Below are 18,504 nucleotides of genomic sequence, written 5' to 3'. Positions count from 1 at the left end.
GGTCTTCTTTTACTGTGTGTATTAAGGCAACCCAAAAGTAAAATGATACATTCAATAAAACTATGCTCTTGGCTTTAGCAGCAAGTGAAAACAAGCAAGGTAATCTCACGACTATACAAGAGAAGAGATAGTGATTGAGAAAGATCCATCACCACTGGCCTAAATACTTTACCATCATCCAGAGTCCACAGACTCTGGGGAGCCCCGTTTCACAGAGAGGACCTGGAGAACTCTTCCCAACAATTGGGAAAATCCTATGTGGTGCATTCATCCGTAGGTGAAGTCTTCAAATTCACCCTGAAAGTGGGTCCAGCTTTATAGGCCCAAATCACAAAGTCACACTGACTTTATGGTGTTTTTAGCACAGAAACATCTGGATCTGATGGCACACCTCCTGACGAGCAGGGCCCAGGGTCTGGGCAGAGCCCAGGCCTTTTCTGGGAGGGTTTTTCCCTAAAATACCCTGCAAACAAGCCTCTATTCATGTCAGTTGGGAAAGTTTCTTAAAATAATACATTTCTTGCAGATAACTACACAAGATTATGTGAAAATTTCTGAAGCAGCTGGTTTGGTGTTAAAGAGCTAGCATAAGTGTCTTGGTCATCTATTTTTAGCTAAGTAATGCTGATGGTGTTAGTCACATAATGCCCAGGGTTCATCTGGTAGGTCACCTCTCGCTGAGGCCTGTTGCTCAGGCCTAAGCACATCAGCCCTCTAACTGGGTTCACTTCCACAAACAAAAGTTGTATTTGTTTAAATTCAAATTGTAATAAACTGTATTTAATGATATTAAATTTTGTTCTATTAATTTAAATTCTATTAAACTTTATCAAAATATATTAAATTTAAGTTGTAAGCAACAAAACCAGGCCCATATTTTCTGTCCTGTGAATATTCTGCATCCAAACCCTGTAAAATTCTGCTGGCTTGCCCAGGCAGCACTGAACACAGAGACCCCTCCCTGCTCAGCTAGGCAGAAGTTAACTCTGGGCCTGTAGCAATGGTTACATCTTTTACACCTTCTGACCTCTTGATTCTGGTACAAATTAGTAACTAAATAACAGATGTTGAATCTGGCCTTTCTGTTTGGTGATTTTCTCAGACTGAGACAAAATTAGAGTTGTCTACTCTCTTTTTCTTACCCTATGGTGTTGAAGAAAGGGAAGAATATGCACATTATTTGCATTTGAAAATATGCAAAAAATTGGCAAAGAATTTGAGTTACTCTGTCTCACAAAAGATGGGATAAGGGTCATCATCAAACACACGCAGAGCATATCTGTGCTCATTAACAGATTTTCCAAAACAGTTACTAGTACTTGTTCAGTGTTCTTGGCTCTTCCTTTAAAGGAAGCAGGTTCTTGAAAGGTCTGGAGTGAATATTCAAACATTAGAACATCAGGCATTTAAACATTAGAATATTTAACATATTTAACATTATTATTAAACATTAGAACTATATGAGATTCCCAGAAAGCCAGTGGTGAGAGTGATAACTTTGCATTAAAGCTGATTAGCAGCTGAATTTTTCACAAAGACATACTGAGGAAACTCTAAGACGGAATTATTTAAAACGGAAATTGCAGACACAACTAGATTACAAAAGTCAATGAGCTAGAAGCTCAGCTGGTACAAATCACTACAGCATCATTGAATTCAAAACCCAGCTCAGTGCTTGCTGGAGGGCATCCATGACCTGATTCCAAAGCGTCTCACAGAATTTGTGCTGTGCCATTTCAATGGTGCCAGTGAAAATTATGGTCTTCCTGTAATCAACTTACTAACGACTACACAACAGAATTACCGGATTGTGTGCAAACTCTAGAGTTGGGGGTTTTTTTCCCTTTTCATTGCACTGTTTCTGTTTAGCTCAGATTACAATAAAAAGTTTTTGAAAGGATATATTGTTTTGTAGAAGGTACATTTTAATTGCTGGGTTTATGATTACTTTTCTCCTTATCAGCCTTATCTCCCTGCTCTGAACAAGAATATCCATTCCAAAACAGTGGCATGGGGTCTTGTGACCAACACAGTGAAAGGTGAAATGACATTTTCAAGAGGTGAGCCCAGGTTGAGGGCCTGCAAATGTGTGAAAGGTTTAGGTCATGCTCTTTTCTTTCAGGCAAACATGGATCCTTTTCTTGTCCCAACAAGGTTGGTCCCTCAAATTATGACATATTGATACTTTAATTTCACTTCTCAAAATCTATGAAGAGAGAAGTAAATATTTTTTACTTCTCAGGTAGGGGAAATACCTACATTTGGTGTGTAGAGAGAACAGACAACCCTTTCTTTGTGTGTTTTATTTTAAAAAATGGGCAAAGACACCAACGTTTTGGTAAGAAAACAATTAAGTTGAGAGTACAGAACTGCTCTTCTCTTTAAATTGTTCCTATAAAACTAACATAAATTATGTTCAGGTTGAAGCACTGATGAAGAGAGGTCATTAGTTTGTAAGCAATTGTCCAAACTGTGCAGCAGCTACAGCTACACAGAGTGCTGGAGGTCCTTTGGCATTAAGCATTTATAGAGCAGGTGCCTTCCCACTCAGGTCAGTCAGGAAGAAGCATATCCTGCTTTGTCCAAGGGAAAATGCTAACCACACGCTGTGTCATCAGTCCCTTCTGGAAAGAAGGAACACTGGATGATTTACAAACGAGCCATTGAGCCTGAATGGAGCCTGAGCAGTGGAGGACAGAGTTAGCACAATAGGCAAAGTTCTCATTGCAGAAATAATTGCTCCTGTTTCTCTGATGCCTGCTGTAACAGTGCTCCACTGCCAGAAATTCTCGGTAGAAAAGTATCATTAGGGATGATTTCCATTTCAGTTTCCTTTTGTTATTTTTATTTTTACTTTTATTATTCCTTTTCCATTTCCATTCTTGCTCCCTCCAAACATCTCCTGAACTGTTCCAGCAACAGCCAAGGTCACATTCACTGAGTGTAAGTTTGTGCTTCCACTGAAACTGGACAATGGTTCTCCCTGCAGTGCTCTGTTCTCTCCCTGCTGCTCTTACAGACTGGAGAGGGTCCAAAGGAGGGACAGAGGTGATCAAAGGGCTGGAGAACCTGTGCCGTGAGGGAAGACTGGAGCAGCTGTGTCTGTTCTCCCTGGAGAACACGAGGTTCATCACATTATTCCAGTACCTACAGCAGAGATACAAAGGGGACAGAGCATCTCACAAAGAGCCACGTGGGGAAGACAAGGAGCAACAGCACAGCTAACACTGGGAGGGGTTTTGTGTCAACATAAGAAAGCAATTCGTACAGTAGGAGCAAGCATTTGCTGGAACAACCTCCCAGGGGTGCGTCAGAGTCCCCCTTGCTGGAGGTTTCCAAGATGCAGCTGGACAGGGTTCCAGGCAAGCTCTCTGATGCTCCCTCCCCTTTCCACAAAAAGTTGGACCCTCTGAGGCCCCTCCCACCCTGGGCTGCTCTGTGGTTGTATCCTTGGGGCAGAGGGCCACCTTCACCATCCTATTTCCCAGGCTGTTTCTCAGTTCCCTCAGTGCCCAGCTGTGCTCACGCCGATGCAGATCCAATGCAGGGCAGAGATGGGAGCGAGTACCTGGGTGCAGGAAAAGCACACAGAGCCTCCTCTTTTGTTACACCTGTTGGTAACTGCTGGCTGTTGGCACGTCTCAGCAGCGCCCATCTTTCAGCTTGACTCGTCCTTTGACCTATGGTGAGTCATTCTGAGACTCCAGGGAAATTCCTCTCTGGATCCAGGTGCCGCTTTAGGACTTAGATGCTCTTGCACAGGTTTTTGGTGTCTGTTACAGTTAAGCTACACTGGATTCAGTATAACTGACCCAGCTGCAGTCAGAATTACAGTCAATTCCCCAAAAAAGAGCATTGGGGAATTCTCAATATTTCATAGTTCGGATGAAGTTTTGCTGATAGCTGTTGGACATTGGTACATTTGGTTGACAAGTAAGGAAACTTCTCTTGGACAGTCAGACTTCCAGCAGATCAGCTGTGAGGACACACAAAGCAGAATATTGGTCACCAGTGCTGCCTTTTCAATGAAGAATGGAAGCCTTAATGTTTGCCAGCAATCAGCGTGCTGTTCTCAGACAGCAGTTTTTATTTGTAACAGAGCATTCTCCTTCAGCTGCTAGGTAGAACTCAGAGTGCAGTGAAAGCAAGACAGACCCCAAAAGTAGCTGTACTCCTGTGTCAATGGTATGATTACAAAACCTTCTGGGGCAAATTACAGAAACATAACTCAGTCTCTGATTATTTCCTGTTACAGCAGAGCCAGGGCTTGCTTATGGAAGGCATTTACCATAAATGCTGGTATCCTTGACAACACCAGAATACAATAAAGGGCTTTGTAATGAGCTACTTTTCAAAAATGCGTTCCTTAACTTGGATGTTTGTATGATAATAAAATTGTACTGGGCCATTTTTGGAAAATATTTTTGGTGCTGTCACCTAAAAATATAACATTTCTAGACATATTAAAGTGTCTCAGCTTGCTACCAGGCATACAGCATGAAATATCAGGCTGAAGTGGTGTGAAACCTCCTCTGGTTTTTGCTGTTTTGGTTATATTTTCGACAATATGGCCAAAACTGTGCCTCAACAGTCACAGAATCATAGGATCATTAAGGTTGGGAAAGACCTCCAAGACCATCGAGTCCAGCTTTCCAGGCCTACCATCAATTAGAGCAGTTGACACTAACATGACATGAATCCACACTCTGCCCACCTTTTCCAGGTGTGTTCCTTGCACATGGACACATCTCCATTGAGGTGAGGTGAGCACAGAGTTCTTGATCAGCACTGACACGTGAAGCTGTGTAAATACAGCCCCTGAGATCCCATGGAATTGGTGCGGTGCTGTTTCATATGCTTTGGGTCAGCCCTCCAGCCAACAAGTTCATAACAGAGCACGAGAGAAGCTGATCTTGGCTTTTGCTGGAGAATCCCCATGGAGGGGGAGTTGGTGTAAACAAAGTTCAGGATGTTGGTGACAGATGTGGTTTGAGGTGCAGCCACCAGTTCCTGTGCTTGCATTTCTCTGGAGGGCAGAACAAAGGGTCAGCCCTCATCCCATTTCAGTTTCAGGACACTGTGTAGGTTGCCTTCCCAGCATTGTGTCTGATGAAAACCTGACGGTCATGTGGCACCCTTGGATCTGCTCCATGGAAGCAGCACATGGCAGAAGGCTGAGGCTCTTCAGAGAACATTCCCAGTGCTGCACTCAGCTCTTCCCAGAAAATGCCAGGAGAAACAAGTGCTGCTTGCAAGGTCAAAAATAGCCAAGCTGTCCCCCAAACCCAGCCAGAGCCAGCTTCCTGGAGGTGAAGAGCTCCAAGTCCATGGGTATGTGCTGGCAGACAGATGATAGAGAAACAAGCCCGGCCACTGACGGGGGAGAGAAAATGCCTGGCTTCTTACAAAAAGGCAGTGATACTGAGATGAAAGAGATAAAGGAAAATCTGGCCAATTTGTTCTTCAGATTCATGAACCATTCAGACATTCCCTTGACATAGTCATGATCTTTCATAGTATGAAAGGGCTGCACTGTGCACTAAATGACATTTACATGATGCCTTTATATAAGTCACAGCGCAGTCAGAAAATGATAAATGAAAAAGAGATATGTTTTACTTAGATCTCATGTAGTCTAACAAATTTTTTTTTGTTCAGAAGGTTTCTATACTTTGGTGTCAAAGAGCAGAATGGGTTAAAATGAAAAGATTGGTAAACATTGTTGGTAAATGTTAAGAAGATTTGGAAAATCTCCTTTATTTTGGAATAAATGGTAGGCAACTCAAATTTCTCTGCAAACATGAAAATAACGAATATTAATTGACTTCATTTGGGAACACATTCTGTAATTATGGTATTGGCTCAAAATTTACCGCCAACCTCTTCCTTCAATATGCTCGTTATAAAATGTCTAAATCAAATAAATCACCATTAAATCCTTTAAATTCATTACTATCAAAAAGAAAAAGGAACTGCCTGATAAAATGCCATGCATTTGGGTTATGAGTGTGTGCAGGAGCTGTCATAACACACAGCGATGGTGTCACCCCTGGAGCCCTTGTGCCAGTCACACACCCCTGGGGTGAACTGATGCTGAAGAGCCCCAGTAGAGCAGTGAGAACTGAGCACAGAAACACCCTCAGCACCTCCCTGTGTTGTGCTGGCCCTTCAAAGGCTTTCCCAGGTCCCACAGCTTGCAGCCACAGCCTGGGGCTCGCAGGGAGCCATCAGTGTCCTGGGTCTCTTGCTGGGAGGTTTGTGATAGTATTGGTGGAGGTTTCCTACTGTGCCTCGGGAAGGGGTACACACTGATGTTGGTAACCCCTTCCTACCTGGCCTTGGGTCCACCTGAGTTTGTTTTTACAGGTTTTCTCCTCAAAGTCTGCCCACAGGATCCTTTTTGTCCTCTTGGTTCCCAGTTCTGCAGTTTTTCTGGGGATTTTATTGTCTCCAGAACTGTCTGTACCCAATGAAGCTGAGGGACCCTGCGGTGACCTGTGCCCAGGTTGGGATCTTTTCACACCCTAGTCTCAAATTTCTGGCACCAGATTCTACTCTAAACCACCAAATTTTCTCTGTAGTCTGAAGAAGAGAACAAATAAAATTTCAAGAACAGGTCCTTAACTTAAGACAGAAACCTCTTTTCCTGTAATCTGAAATCCTCACCGTTAATTGCAATAACTTATTTCCTTCTGATTAGCTTTACATCAATTCTATATGCTTTATGAGCTTTCATGCCTTTTAATCTATATATGTTTAATAGCACTATCTGTTTATTACACCATTCCAGGAATCCCTTTTGACTCTTCTCTCCATATTCCTGAAGAGGGTCAGGTCACTCTGGGTTTTACACCAATAAAAATCCCAGTTGTTCAGATCCTAGGCATGATGGGCAAGCACAACTTCCCTGCTGACACAGAGATTGAAGACAAACTCCTGTATTGTCACTGGAAAACAAAAGAGAGGAGGAAGTTTGTACCTATTGGAAATCTCTGTTTACCGGAAGGACTCTGCCTCTCCCTTTCTCAGCAGCAGCTCGCAGCCGGAGGCCAAGAAGGACAAGAGAGGGAGGGGTGGCTGATTTGTCTGACAATTTAACAACACTTGTAAACAAGAGCTGAGTCTGGTAATAACATCTCGGCAATGGCAAGTCCGTGCTGAGGATGAAGAGCTGTGCCACTTGGGCTTAGTTTGTATCAAATTAATGGCACGGTGGGTTTTCATCTTGCAGATGTGACCTCTGTGGCAACAGTCTGTTCATCCTTCAGGGAGGTTTATACCCACAGGGACAGTGTTGCTCTTGCCAGCAGACCACAGTTTGTCCTCATGTCAAAAAATCCAGGCAAAAATTACTTCTTAAATTAACATTTTCCTTTTGCTCTCAAACCAAAGATTTAGATGTAACGGTATGGTAGAAACAAATTTGCTTCTCTTTTGTCTAGCAAGACAGGTGTAAAATCCTACCACATCCAGAGAGCGAGGCATGGAAATGACTTGCAGGAGCAAGTAAAGTAAAGTAAATTCTGTGCTGGAAGAGTGAAGTTCTGTCATTCTAAATCAGTGTGATGCCTGGAGGGTTTTATACCAGGTTTGCACCTAAGCTGATGCTAAAGAAGTACATAAGGTCCAACATAGACCTAAGGTTTGCACAGCAGAGTTTAGGCTTACAGCTAAGGGAGCATAAATTAAATGGTCTTTCCAACCCAAAAGGCTAATGAGAAATGTTGGTATTTCCGCTCTCCTTCATTGTTTACAGTATAGAAACATATTTTCTGAGATTTTGGAATTGCAGCTAAAAGTCATGGCCAGTTTAAGTTATTAAGTGGTTGTTGTGCGTTTATAATTGTGCAGGTCAATATCAGTGTAGCTGCTTCTGGTAATACAAAAAGCTCTTTCAAGATACGTCTTAAGAGAAATGGGTTTTTCCTTTTCATTCTTAACTGCAAAGCCTTCTCCAGGACGTACAGCAAACAGGTTATCTAGATTGTCTTTTCACAGTAACAGAACACTCCCCCTTTAATCTGCCTGGATTGCTCAATTCTCATCTGTATTAAGGAATTTCATTTAGTCTCTGCTGTAAGTAAGTGATTTCTGTGCAAGAGGGTTGATAAAGGATAAACCCAAATTAACAAGAGTGGTATTTGCTAGGGCTACCATTACTCGTCACACACTTTGAACAAGCCATACCATCAAGCCCAAAGCTAATATGGCTCCTTGTTAAATATTTCTGATGGATTGCACATCTTGTGTGAAGAGGGAATTCGGATTTAAAGCCAGTATTTATGCATATATAAGCATTGTGCATGAACATTGCATGTTCAGAATGAAAACCAAATATCACCTGTACAGGGTAAACACTGCAATAACACCAACACACTTCTCCCATCAGGTTCACAGGCAGCTTAATCAATTCTGTGCTTGCAAATAGCCTGTTCTGGTATCTGTTGTCGCTCTGAACCAGGGAAAGTCACACATAGATACTGTAGGACCATGAAAATCTCTCCAAATACAAAGCAGTCTCCAGGTGACACAAGTGACTACAGCAATCTCCAATAACATAGCAGGGAACCCAGATCTGTTGTGTTCTCTTTGTCATTATGGGTTTGTAATTCACAGACTCATAGAAGGGCTTGAGTTGGAAGGGACCTTAAAGATGCTCTAGATCCAGCCCCTCTGCCATGGGCAGGGACACATTCCACTAGCCCAGGTGGCTCAGACCCTGTCCAAGCTTTGGCAAATACCCAAGGACACCTTTTCTGTTTTACAAGGTCAGATTTCCATGCTCCTATTCACAGATGGCTCCAGTCTCATGCAGAGGATTGCTGGCTTGGTCACTCTCATCTCCACAACCCAGCAATGGTCCTATTTTGGATGGCTCTCACTGCTCCCAAGGCCCCAGGGACCAGCTACTGCCTTTGCTCCTTCTGCTTTCCTTTCCAGGATCAGTGATTTACTGCTACTTCCTCCACGTCTGAGACAACTGGAAGAGATAAGAGACTGCAGATGCAGCTTCTGACAGAGAGCTGATAACACTCAGCTGAGTATTTTATTCTGCCACTACGTTGTCAGGCTGCCTACACAAAGTTCCTCCTGGTTGGAAAGGGGCTGGTGTGAGCAGCAGGAATTGATGCTGGCTGGAACATTTCAAAGAACTGGACAAAAGCAGCGTTTTGTGGAAGGCCACCTTGCCCTTTGCCAGCAGCACAAGGTGTGAAGGCTCCTTTGAAGGCCATCCCTGCACAAGGACAGCCTGGCCTTCCAGTACCTCTGCCAGTACCCAGAACACCTTTCAGGCTTTGGGGCTGGCCCTGTCCCTCACTCTGGAGAAGCAGGTTGCTGTTAAAGCTCACATATCCACAGTTTCTGGTTGGATTACCACGTTTTACCACAGACAGCCCTTCAGCCAACAGTACACAGAGGCTCAATCTGCAATAAAAGGGGATTTTTTCCCAACTTTTCCCTTGGACCAGTGTGCAGCAAGCACACCTGGGCCTCCTTCAAGTCTCTGTGTGGGCTGGTAGTCAGCTTCTGTTGGGAATTTAAAGCTTTTACTCTACTTTCCACAGCAAATCGTGGAGCAAACTCAGCTGCACCAAACCCCAAATTTCACTTTAAAAATTACAACTTTCATTTTCCTCTATTCAAGCCATGAAGAAAACAAACTTTACTTGAGGGAGCTGGAGGCACAGCTTCCTCCCAGATCATTCATGAGCAGAAAAATACTCCAGGGGAAGACTGGCAAAGCCAGAGTTTCTTGATACTTCGGAAGCTTTGCAAAACCTTCCCACCTGTGGTGGTACTGCACCCTCCTGAATTCCTGGGGCCCTCACTCACCTCAGGTACAGTTTGGACGGGAAGGGGCAGGAGGAGGGAAGACTTTGCAAACACTGTCACGAGGCCAGGGCTGTTTTCATTTATGGTGACACGTTGCAGTACGTAATCTTTTCATTAATGTGAGGGAGGGAGGTGCTGAAGGGCAAAAAATTCTCAGTAACAAGGACATCTTCCACTTACACAGCAAGGTAAATGAAAGGGAAAGTGCAATGCTATCTTTCATGGAAGGAATTTTATACACATTATTGTTGCTGAATACATGCCTAGACAGTGGTGATTTAGGGCATCTAATCAGGCTCCCGCAGTATCATCACATCTCTTTTGCCACATTTTCTTTCTTGTTCTCATTGTGCACGATTTCTCCTCGCCGGGTGGCTCCTGGCTGCAGATCTACACTCAGGGGAGTCCCGTTTTCTCAGCAGGCCTCTGCAGCGAGTCTGTAGCCAACGTGTGGCTCTGCTGCCATCCCAAATGTGCCGTTCCCTTGCCCAGCCTGGCTGCAGCTGGGGGGATCTGCTGGGCACGGCTGGAGATTTTCATGGCCAAAATCTACATCTACCCATTGCTTTGGAGAGCACAAATCACAGAACACTCATCTCAGTTGACAAATGTCATTTATTGCAGATTGCTACACCCACGCTGACAATATATAACTATACAGATCTAACTTTTCGTTAAAAAAAGTAATTTATTAGACTTCTACACCAATGCAATGTAAAACTACACAAATACCAACTTCCGTTAACAAAAATTAATTTATTGCCAACCTATACAACAACTCACTATACACAAAGATCAATTGAAGGTTAACAATTTATTGCATACTACTACAACCGTACAGCCCATATATCAGTACAAAAATATCAATATCTCTCTCTAAATAGCCCAATAAACAGCATTCTACAACTATACAACTTCACACATATTTAAATAGAAATAAAGACATTTATAACCACCACAATATACAGATATAGATTAAATATTACATATTACATACTATATATATAAATAGATACATACAACAAACCTATCTATAGGCAGCCATACCAATCTACATATCCATACAACTAAATCAATACAAATATATAGCTGTACATCTCAACACATATGTAAATATAGTTACACATAGAAATAGATCAATATATGTATAAAAATATAAAAATATATACCTAACCAAATACTACTATACCTATTTAAGTAGCCATATGCCTATAACTACATCAGTAGAAATAGATACCTAGAAAACAGTATACATAGGAAACAGAACTTAACACAGATATAACAACATACATATATACTTAGATAGATATATACACATATATATAATTACAAACATATATGTATATATATACATAGCAAACATCCATAAATATAACAACATACATACAGAAATATACCTATACAAATAGCAACCTACATATAAATATCCATGTAATTATCACTATCTTATGTGCAAGTCCATACATCTTTAAACAGAAATACAAGAAGAGGAATTCCAGCCGCCCCATCTTCAAAGCCTCTCCCTTGGTCTCTTCCTCCCGTGCAGAGGGGACATCAGATGGGACATCTGAGAAGCAAAGGGAACACTGAGTCAGGATCGGGACGTTTCCCTTGGCAGCAGCTGCACTTCCATCAGGGAAGAGAAATCTCAGAGCCTCCCCAGGAGCGTTAGAAAGAAAAACCAGGCCCAGCGGGCCAGGCTGTGGCGAGCGCAGCCCCTGCGGGACCGTCCCACAGCCCCGGCAGCGCGGCACAGCCGGCACCGCTGCCGGGCCCTGCCGGCACAGCTGCCTTGCCCAAGGACAGCCCCTGTGCCGGCCGGGGCAGCCGCGCTGAGCGGCCCCAGCACGGGCAGGGCCCGCTCCTGCCCAGCCGGCCAGTGCCCGCGGCCAAAGCCCACGCCAGCCTCACGCCCACCCTGCCTCACCGGCCCTGGGGCCTCAGCCAGGGTCTCGGGCGGCAGCAGCAGGTCCCCGTTCACTGCTCTTGCTGTGGCCTTCAGCTTCTCCCTGCTGGTTCTCATCTGTCTCTGGTTGTTCTCAAGGACTTCAGGGCAGCTGTGGCAAAAGTGGAGGCTTTGGAATTGGTTCCAAGGCCTGGCAGAGCTGCAGCCCCGGACCCCTCTGTGCTCCCTGCTGGCCCCCTCCCATCCCCTCAGCCTGGCCATGCCCTCGGCAAACGCACAGCCGCCTTCAGTTTCTTCAGATTCCCACAGTCCTCTCATGCCCCTCAGTCCCTTCAGATCCATCCTGTCCCCTTAGACCTGCCACCCCCCTCAGCCTGTGCCACTTGGCCTGTTACCTCAGTGCCACTTCGCCCTCTGCTCCCCCAAACCCCCCAGCCCCACCAGCACCTCAAGGTCACCGTCCTTTCAGTGTCACTGCCTCCTCAGCACCCTCAGCCCCCTCTGGCTCACCGTCCTCCAGCAGCTCCTCAGGGCACAGTGCCTGCGGCCACCGGCAGCTCCCACCGCTCCAGGGACACCGGGGCTGCAGCTGCTGCTCTGCCCGGCCCGGCCGCCAGCTCGGAGCCAGCACAGGAAGAGGGGACAGAGGGGGCACAGGGGGAGATTAAAAAGGCAGCTGAGGGCAGAAAGAGCTTAGAATGCAGCCTAGGCCTATATAAACATCAATCTATGTATCTAAATATGCAAATACCTCTAACTATATAACTGTGTACATTTATAAATAGATATATATAAATTTTTCTCTACACATATATAAATATAACTCTGCAAATCTATAACTGTAACTGCCTATGTATAAATATAATTACGTCACATCTATAACTATATATATAAATTTAACTATACAGATCTATAAATACATGCACCTATAAACACAACTGTATAAATCTATAAATACTATATGTAACTAATAAGTATAGTATAAATACTATAAATAACTATATGGATATATAAACATAACTATAGACATCTATAAATCTATCTATAAACAGAGGGATTCCACCTGCCCGATGGTCACAGGCCCTCCCTCGGTCCCTTCCTCCCACGCAAGGCAGCCCTCCTGGAGAGGTAGATCAGATGGATATCTGGGAAGCAAAAGGAACACTGAGTCAATACTGGCCTTCAGGCATCTCTCCTTTTGGAAGTAATTGCCTTTCTATCAAAGACTGTAGAAGGTGACCTGAAAGGCAGACTCTCACTTGGGAATTTGAAGCCTGCTCTTTAAAGAACAGGGACCATTCCAAGTTTTCAAAAACTCTGAAGGTTTGAAGTCTCCCAACAAAGTCTCAGCACCCGCAATGCAAATGGCACCCACGAGAGCTTGAAGCACAGACAGTCCCAGCTCCCACACAGAAGCCCAGCCTTGTTCCTCCTCTGTGCTGACAGAGACACCTCAGTCCTCACTGAAACGGCTGAAGCTGAAGGGTGCTGTGAGCTGGGTTATGAACCAGCTCCATTACCTGGGACCTACAAACTGCCCTCTGCAGTGAGCAACAGCGGCTTCAACTCGACCATCAGCTCTGACAGGAAGAGCTGGGAGGGAAAGATCTCCCCATGAGGCCTGCAGGCTGCACCAGCCTTGCTCAAGAATGCAGATCCAAGGTGCTCTCTCTCTCCTATTAGTTCTCGCTAATTTGGGGTAAGTTAAGTTTTTCCTTTCCAAATCATAAATCCTCGTGTTTTATGATTTGCTTGGCCTCTGAGCTTCTGCTGCTTGTATTTTTAATGTATCTTACTAGGGCTACCAGCAGATTGGTCCTACATTGATTTAATGTTCTGAGACAAAAAGCTCAGACTTCTACATTGACTTTTTGCTGGGGTTTTGCTCTCTTGCTTCAGGAGTCACTCAGTGTTGCCTCCAGAGCACTGTCACCCTGCAGCAAACTCATCCACAGACTTCAGCACGAAATTGTGTCACCTGAGTTGGTGACACAACTCCCACAGGGTCAGGGTTATTCACGGCTCTCTGGCCACAGCACAGCACTCGGTGTCAGTGCCTCTGGAGAAGCGTGGAGGGCAGGGCTCGGGGAGGCTGTGCCAGGGCAGGATTTGAACGAAAGGCACCAGGGAGCACCAACCCTGCAGACAAGAACTGAACTCTTCTCATCTCCCTTCCTGCCAGAGGCAGGCTCAGAGCAGCCGCCTCAGAGCTCTCTAAAGCAGTGTGGGCTCTCTCCTTACCAGGCTCCTCGGGCTCTGGGGAACTGTTCCCGCAGCTCTCGGTGCCAGGCGAAGCTCCCTCTGCTGCAGCCCTGTTCCCGGCCTCCCCTCCTGAAGACTCAGGGGCAACACTAAGATTGTCCTGAAAAGAAAACCAGAAGGAAAGAAACCCAAAGATCACTCACTGTTTTCTGCAGGGACACAATAGATCAGAGACTGCCACATTTTCTTCTCTTGAAGAAGAAAATGCTTTTGAAAGCTGCTGTGTCTGAGTTTACAGAAGATGAAAGGTCATCACACTTGGCAATGAGATATTTGGGATCTCAAAAAATCCCACTCACCACCTTGACTCTGGCCCCTCCTGGCTAATAAATCTGCAGCAGGCAATGGGACTGCATATTAAACAAAACAGAGAAATTCTTTGGCAAAGTTGTATAATAATACGCAAAAAGGCCTGTGCCAACACAGGAACTGAAAAATCCAGACACATCTGGGAAGAGGCAAGAGTTAGGAGGAAGGGGATTCCTAAGCCAAAGAGGGAATCTGTCAAACACAAAGACTCATGGTCCCTAATTGAATTGCTCTCCAACACAGAAGAAGCCCCTGGGCTTAAAGGAGTCCTTAACCCTTTCATGTCCAGCATCATCATTGTCCTGCTCACCAATCACACAAATCATGGGGTCTCAAAACCAACACTTCTGCCCCCTAAAGGCTCCAGGGCTCACACACTTTCATCCCTTGTTCCTAACAAAGAAGTCTGGCCCCCAAAGGCCTTCAACGATGAAGAAGATTGACTTCTCAAACACAGTCCAAAAGCTGCCAAAGCTGACAAAGTTGAATGTGGGGCTGACACTGAACACATGCAGTGGGCACTAAGGAAGGAGTCCTGCCAGCTCCTGGCACAGGGATGTGCTCCTCCCTCCACAGCCCTGAGCAGAACAGCAGAACAGTCTCATCCAGGCTGCAGCTTTGCAGGGTCTGGATGAGAACACACATCTCTTCCCAAAGAGATGCCCAAAAGGAAGGTGCCTGAGCTCTGGAACACGGAGAGCAAGACTGGCAAGTTTGCCCAGCTGAGGATTTGCCAGATAGAAACTGGAATGGAGGCACCAGGCTACTGAGAGGACCAGAAAGCTGCAGCTCCAGCCCATCCCCAAGCACAGCTCTGGCAGCGCCTGCACGCTTGGCTCACACAGCAGCAGCAGCTGCAGCCCAGCCCTTGCTTTGCCTTGGCCTTCCCACCCAAAACAGGCAGAGCCCCCGTCTGCTGCTCTAACAGAGGCACCTCCCACATGCCCCTCCCTGCATGGGACACTTTGCCTTCAGTGGCAATTCTCCCCACACTCTTCTCTTCTTTCCCATCAAACAAAGCCTCCTAGAACCTACAGAGCATCACCACAAAGGCCCCTGCACCAGCGATTCTTCCCAGCAAAAGGAGTACCCAAACCTGGCCACCACAGGCTCAAGCCTCTCATCCTCACTAAGGGGGGAGACTTTTCATTCCCTCTTCTTTTGGAAATCTTGCTTGACCAAGCAAATCCTTCCTTGTCCATTCAAAGCTTAATCCAAGAAGCCTTTGCTTCTCAGCCATGCAACAACATTCACAGCTCTCAGCCCAGCCCCTTTCATTCCCACCCAATGGAGTTACCTGAGCAAAGGGAGACCTTTCAGGCAGGGATGGTGACAGCATCTCCTCCAGTGTCTCAAGAACAAGCTCTAGATCCAGCGGTGGCAATTCCTCTTCCCCAGGACTATTCCAAGCCCAGCTGGAGGCCGTCCATGCTGCCCAACCAGCACTGCCAGGTGGAGCATTGGGGGCTGAACTGCCCGGTGTGGCTGCAGGAATCCAAACACATTGGTCAGGCTCCAGAATGTGGCTTTAGGATGCAGAGCTCTATTGCTGCCTTGCAGCAAACATCACAGGAAGCACACGGCAAACTCAATTCCAGAAATGTATTCCAACTTCCCAGGGGATTGGAACACTGATTTCTTCCTCTCAAACAGTATTTCTTCTAATTGATGGGTATGTATATTAAAGGATGGATTGTAAAACTGATCTACACACAAAGACTTTGTAATCTCAGCCTTTTCTATCTCCCCAGCAGCTTTTGCATTTGGCTGCTTCTGAGTTTCTCATCCCAACAGACCACAGAAAGTGGATTCACCCAGGAAGAGCCCAGATCTGCAGACACACATGCTAAAATTCAACTGTGATTGTATTGTAAAAAGCAACCTTGTGGGTGAGGCCGTATTCTGCAGCTGCAGCAGTTCTGGGGACACACAGAGCTCTTTGAAATTTAATAGCCTTCTTTTCAGGAGAGACAATCTGCAAACTCTGCAATATCCTGTCAGCATTCTAGTTGGGCTTCATTCCAAGGAAGATGGGGGTGCACCTGACATGACCGGTTGTGGACCAATGTTTTTTGCCTCTCCCTTTCATCCCTACAGAGAGGCTGTCTGGAAAATGGCCAGAACACCCTCCAAATCTGGAGGAAGGACAGGAAAAGCAGACAGAAATTGGTTTTGTTATCAAGGTCCTGCTTCCCAGTTCACTTGACAATTCCTGTCTGATTCACACTCGAGATGTACATATGATAGACCACTGCAGGAAAATACTTCAAATGATCACTTTTCATGATCTTCCTGAAAAGCAAGGGTAGAAACTCTCTCCCTACCTGATGGGCTGTAGGCTGGGGTGTGCTGCTCTGAAGATGTGCAGCTGCTGCTCTCTGGAAGGGCCACAAAAAGGCTTTGATGGTCTACAGGAACCAGTGGAATGATGAGCTCAGGCTGGCGTAGAAATCTGTGTGTGTCCTCTGATGAATCCTCAAGAAGTCTGGAGGTGGCGAACACTTTCCTGGGAGTTGCTGGGAAAGCCTCACGCTCTTGAGAACCTGCACTTGTGCTGGAAGGGCCTAGAGGCAGCTCTGAATCCTCAGGTGAGGCAGCACCAAGGTTCTGGCTCAAGGGAGCTGTGGAGCAGAGAGGAAAGAAGAAAGGAAGCAAAGGGAAGGCTGTGTCACTATTGGTCCTTGGGTACGTTTCCCTTGGCAGCAACTGCACTTCTGTCAGGCAAGAGAAAAGCTCAAATCCTCACAAGCAGGGTGAGAAAGAAGAAATCCCCACATGTACTGGGGCTTTACAACAACCATTTCCTTGTCTACTTAGCTCTCCCCTACTCATTCAACAGTATGGAAAAGTGTCCCATTGCAATTCCTTGGCAGGAGGCAACTGCCAGAAACCCAACTGCCGGGTATTTTCCCTCTGCACCAAAGGGACAGGAGGCTCCCTCCAGCTGGGCCAGACAAAGACCGAGCCCTCGGCACTCCGATGCACCCATGGAGAGCTCCCCAAGCATCCCCAGGCCCAGGCAAGGAGCAGAGACAGCCACAGCTCAGGGCTGGGCCAGCTGCAGGCCCAGCGGGCCAGGCTGTGGCGAGCGCAGCCCCGGCGGGACCGTCCCGCAGCCCCCGGCAGCGCGGCACAGCCGGCACCGCTGCCGGACCCTGCCGGCACAGCTGCCTTGCCCAAGGACAGCCCCTGTGCCGGCCGGGGCAGCCGCGCTGAGCGGCCCCAGCACGGGCAGGGCCCGCTCCTGCCCAGCCGGCCAGTGCCCGCGGCCAAAGCCCATGCCACCGTTTGTGCCTGCAGCTCCCACCCTGTTTTTTGCTTCACCACCGGTGGTTCCTGCCTTCTCTCTTTCTCTTTCTCATGCTCAGGTCTGGGCAGCCGAGACCGGGGGCTGAAAGTGCTGCTCGGCTGGGCCTGGCCACCAGCCCAGCCCCCAGCATGGCCACAGGGCACAGAGGTGGCACAGCAGACAAGACAATGGGGACAGAGGCAGCAGAGTGGGGATAGAGGTGACAAAGCAGCAGATGCCTTGACAGGTACAAGAGACGTACCTAATTATCCATTGACATAGAGCATGTGAAAGAGCGGCCTCTAGAATGAAAACCTTAGCTTGATGGTGTCACTATAAACATCTAGAAGCAGAACTAGAGGGAGAGGAGTTCCAGCAGCCCCACCTTCACAGCTTCTCCCTCGGCCCCTTCATCCCGCCTAGAGCCATCCTCCTGCAGAGGTTCAGCACGTGGGCATGGAGGAAGCCAAGGGCTGCAGAGCCCCTGCACAGCTGCCATGGAGCTCTTGCCAAGCCCTGCCCAGCAGCAGCCCCTGCCGGCCCTTGCCAGCACCTTGGGCTGACTCAGGGCAGTGTGGAGAGGAAGGTGAGCAGCAGAGCCTGGCACATCCATACCTGGGCTTCTTGGGCTGCCAGAGCTTCCTGCGTTACTCCAGTCTTCTTTGGTGTGTCCTCTTCCTTTTCCTTTCTGGCTGGTATTCCCTGTCTTCTGGCCAGGCCTCTGCTCGCTGTCTTTTCCTTCTCTTTTTCTCTTCCTGGGGCTAGCAGCCTACAAGCCTTTAGCCACAAAGTTGGATTAGAGAGGCAAAGGCGGGAGGCACGAGCGCAGCCCCTTCTTGTTGGAACCAATGTGGGCTCCTTTTACCTTCCTGACACAGTGTAGCGAGTTGGGTTTGTAACCACG

The 18,504-nt window shown here is 46.6% G+C and overlaps 1 long non-coding RNA gene across 1 annotated transcript; it reads right to left on the bottom strand.

Moving 5' to 3' along the window:
- Nucleotides 1–11,197: 11,197 nt before the first annotated feature.
- On the bottom strand, nt 11,198–18,273 carry LOC125319495. The gene is made up of 8 exons (XR_007200762.1): nt 18,216–18,273; nt 16,636–16,932; nt 15,609–15,796; nt 15,455–15,464; nt 13,982–14,091; nt 12,251–12,885; nt 11,752–11,891; nt 11,198–11,401 (listed from the first exon to the last, which is right to left on the bottom strand). It is a non-coding gene; the product is annotated as an uncharacterized LOC125319495 (long non-coding RNA).
- Between the last annotated feature and the right edge of the window lie 231 nt (nt 18,274–18,504).

This window comes from Corvus hawaiiensis, chromosome Z, assembly GCF_020740725.1.
Source record: "Corvus hawaiiensis isolate bCorHaw1 chromosome Z, bCorHaw1.pri.cur, whole genome shotgun sequence".
NCBI lineage: Eukaryota > Metazoa > Chordata > Aves > Passeriformes > Corvidae > Corvus > Corvus hawaiiensis.
This window is presented reverse-complemented; position numbering and strand designations above follow the sequence as displayed.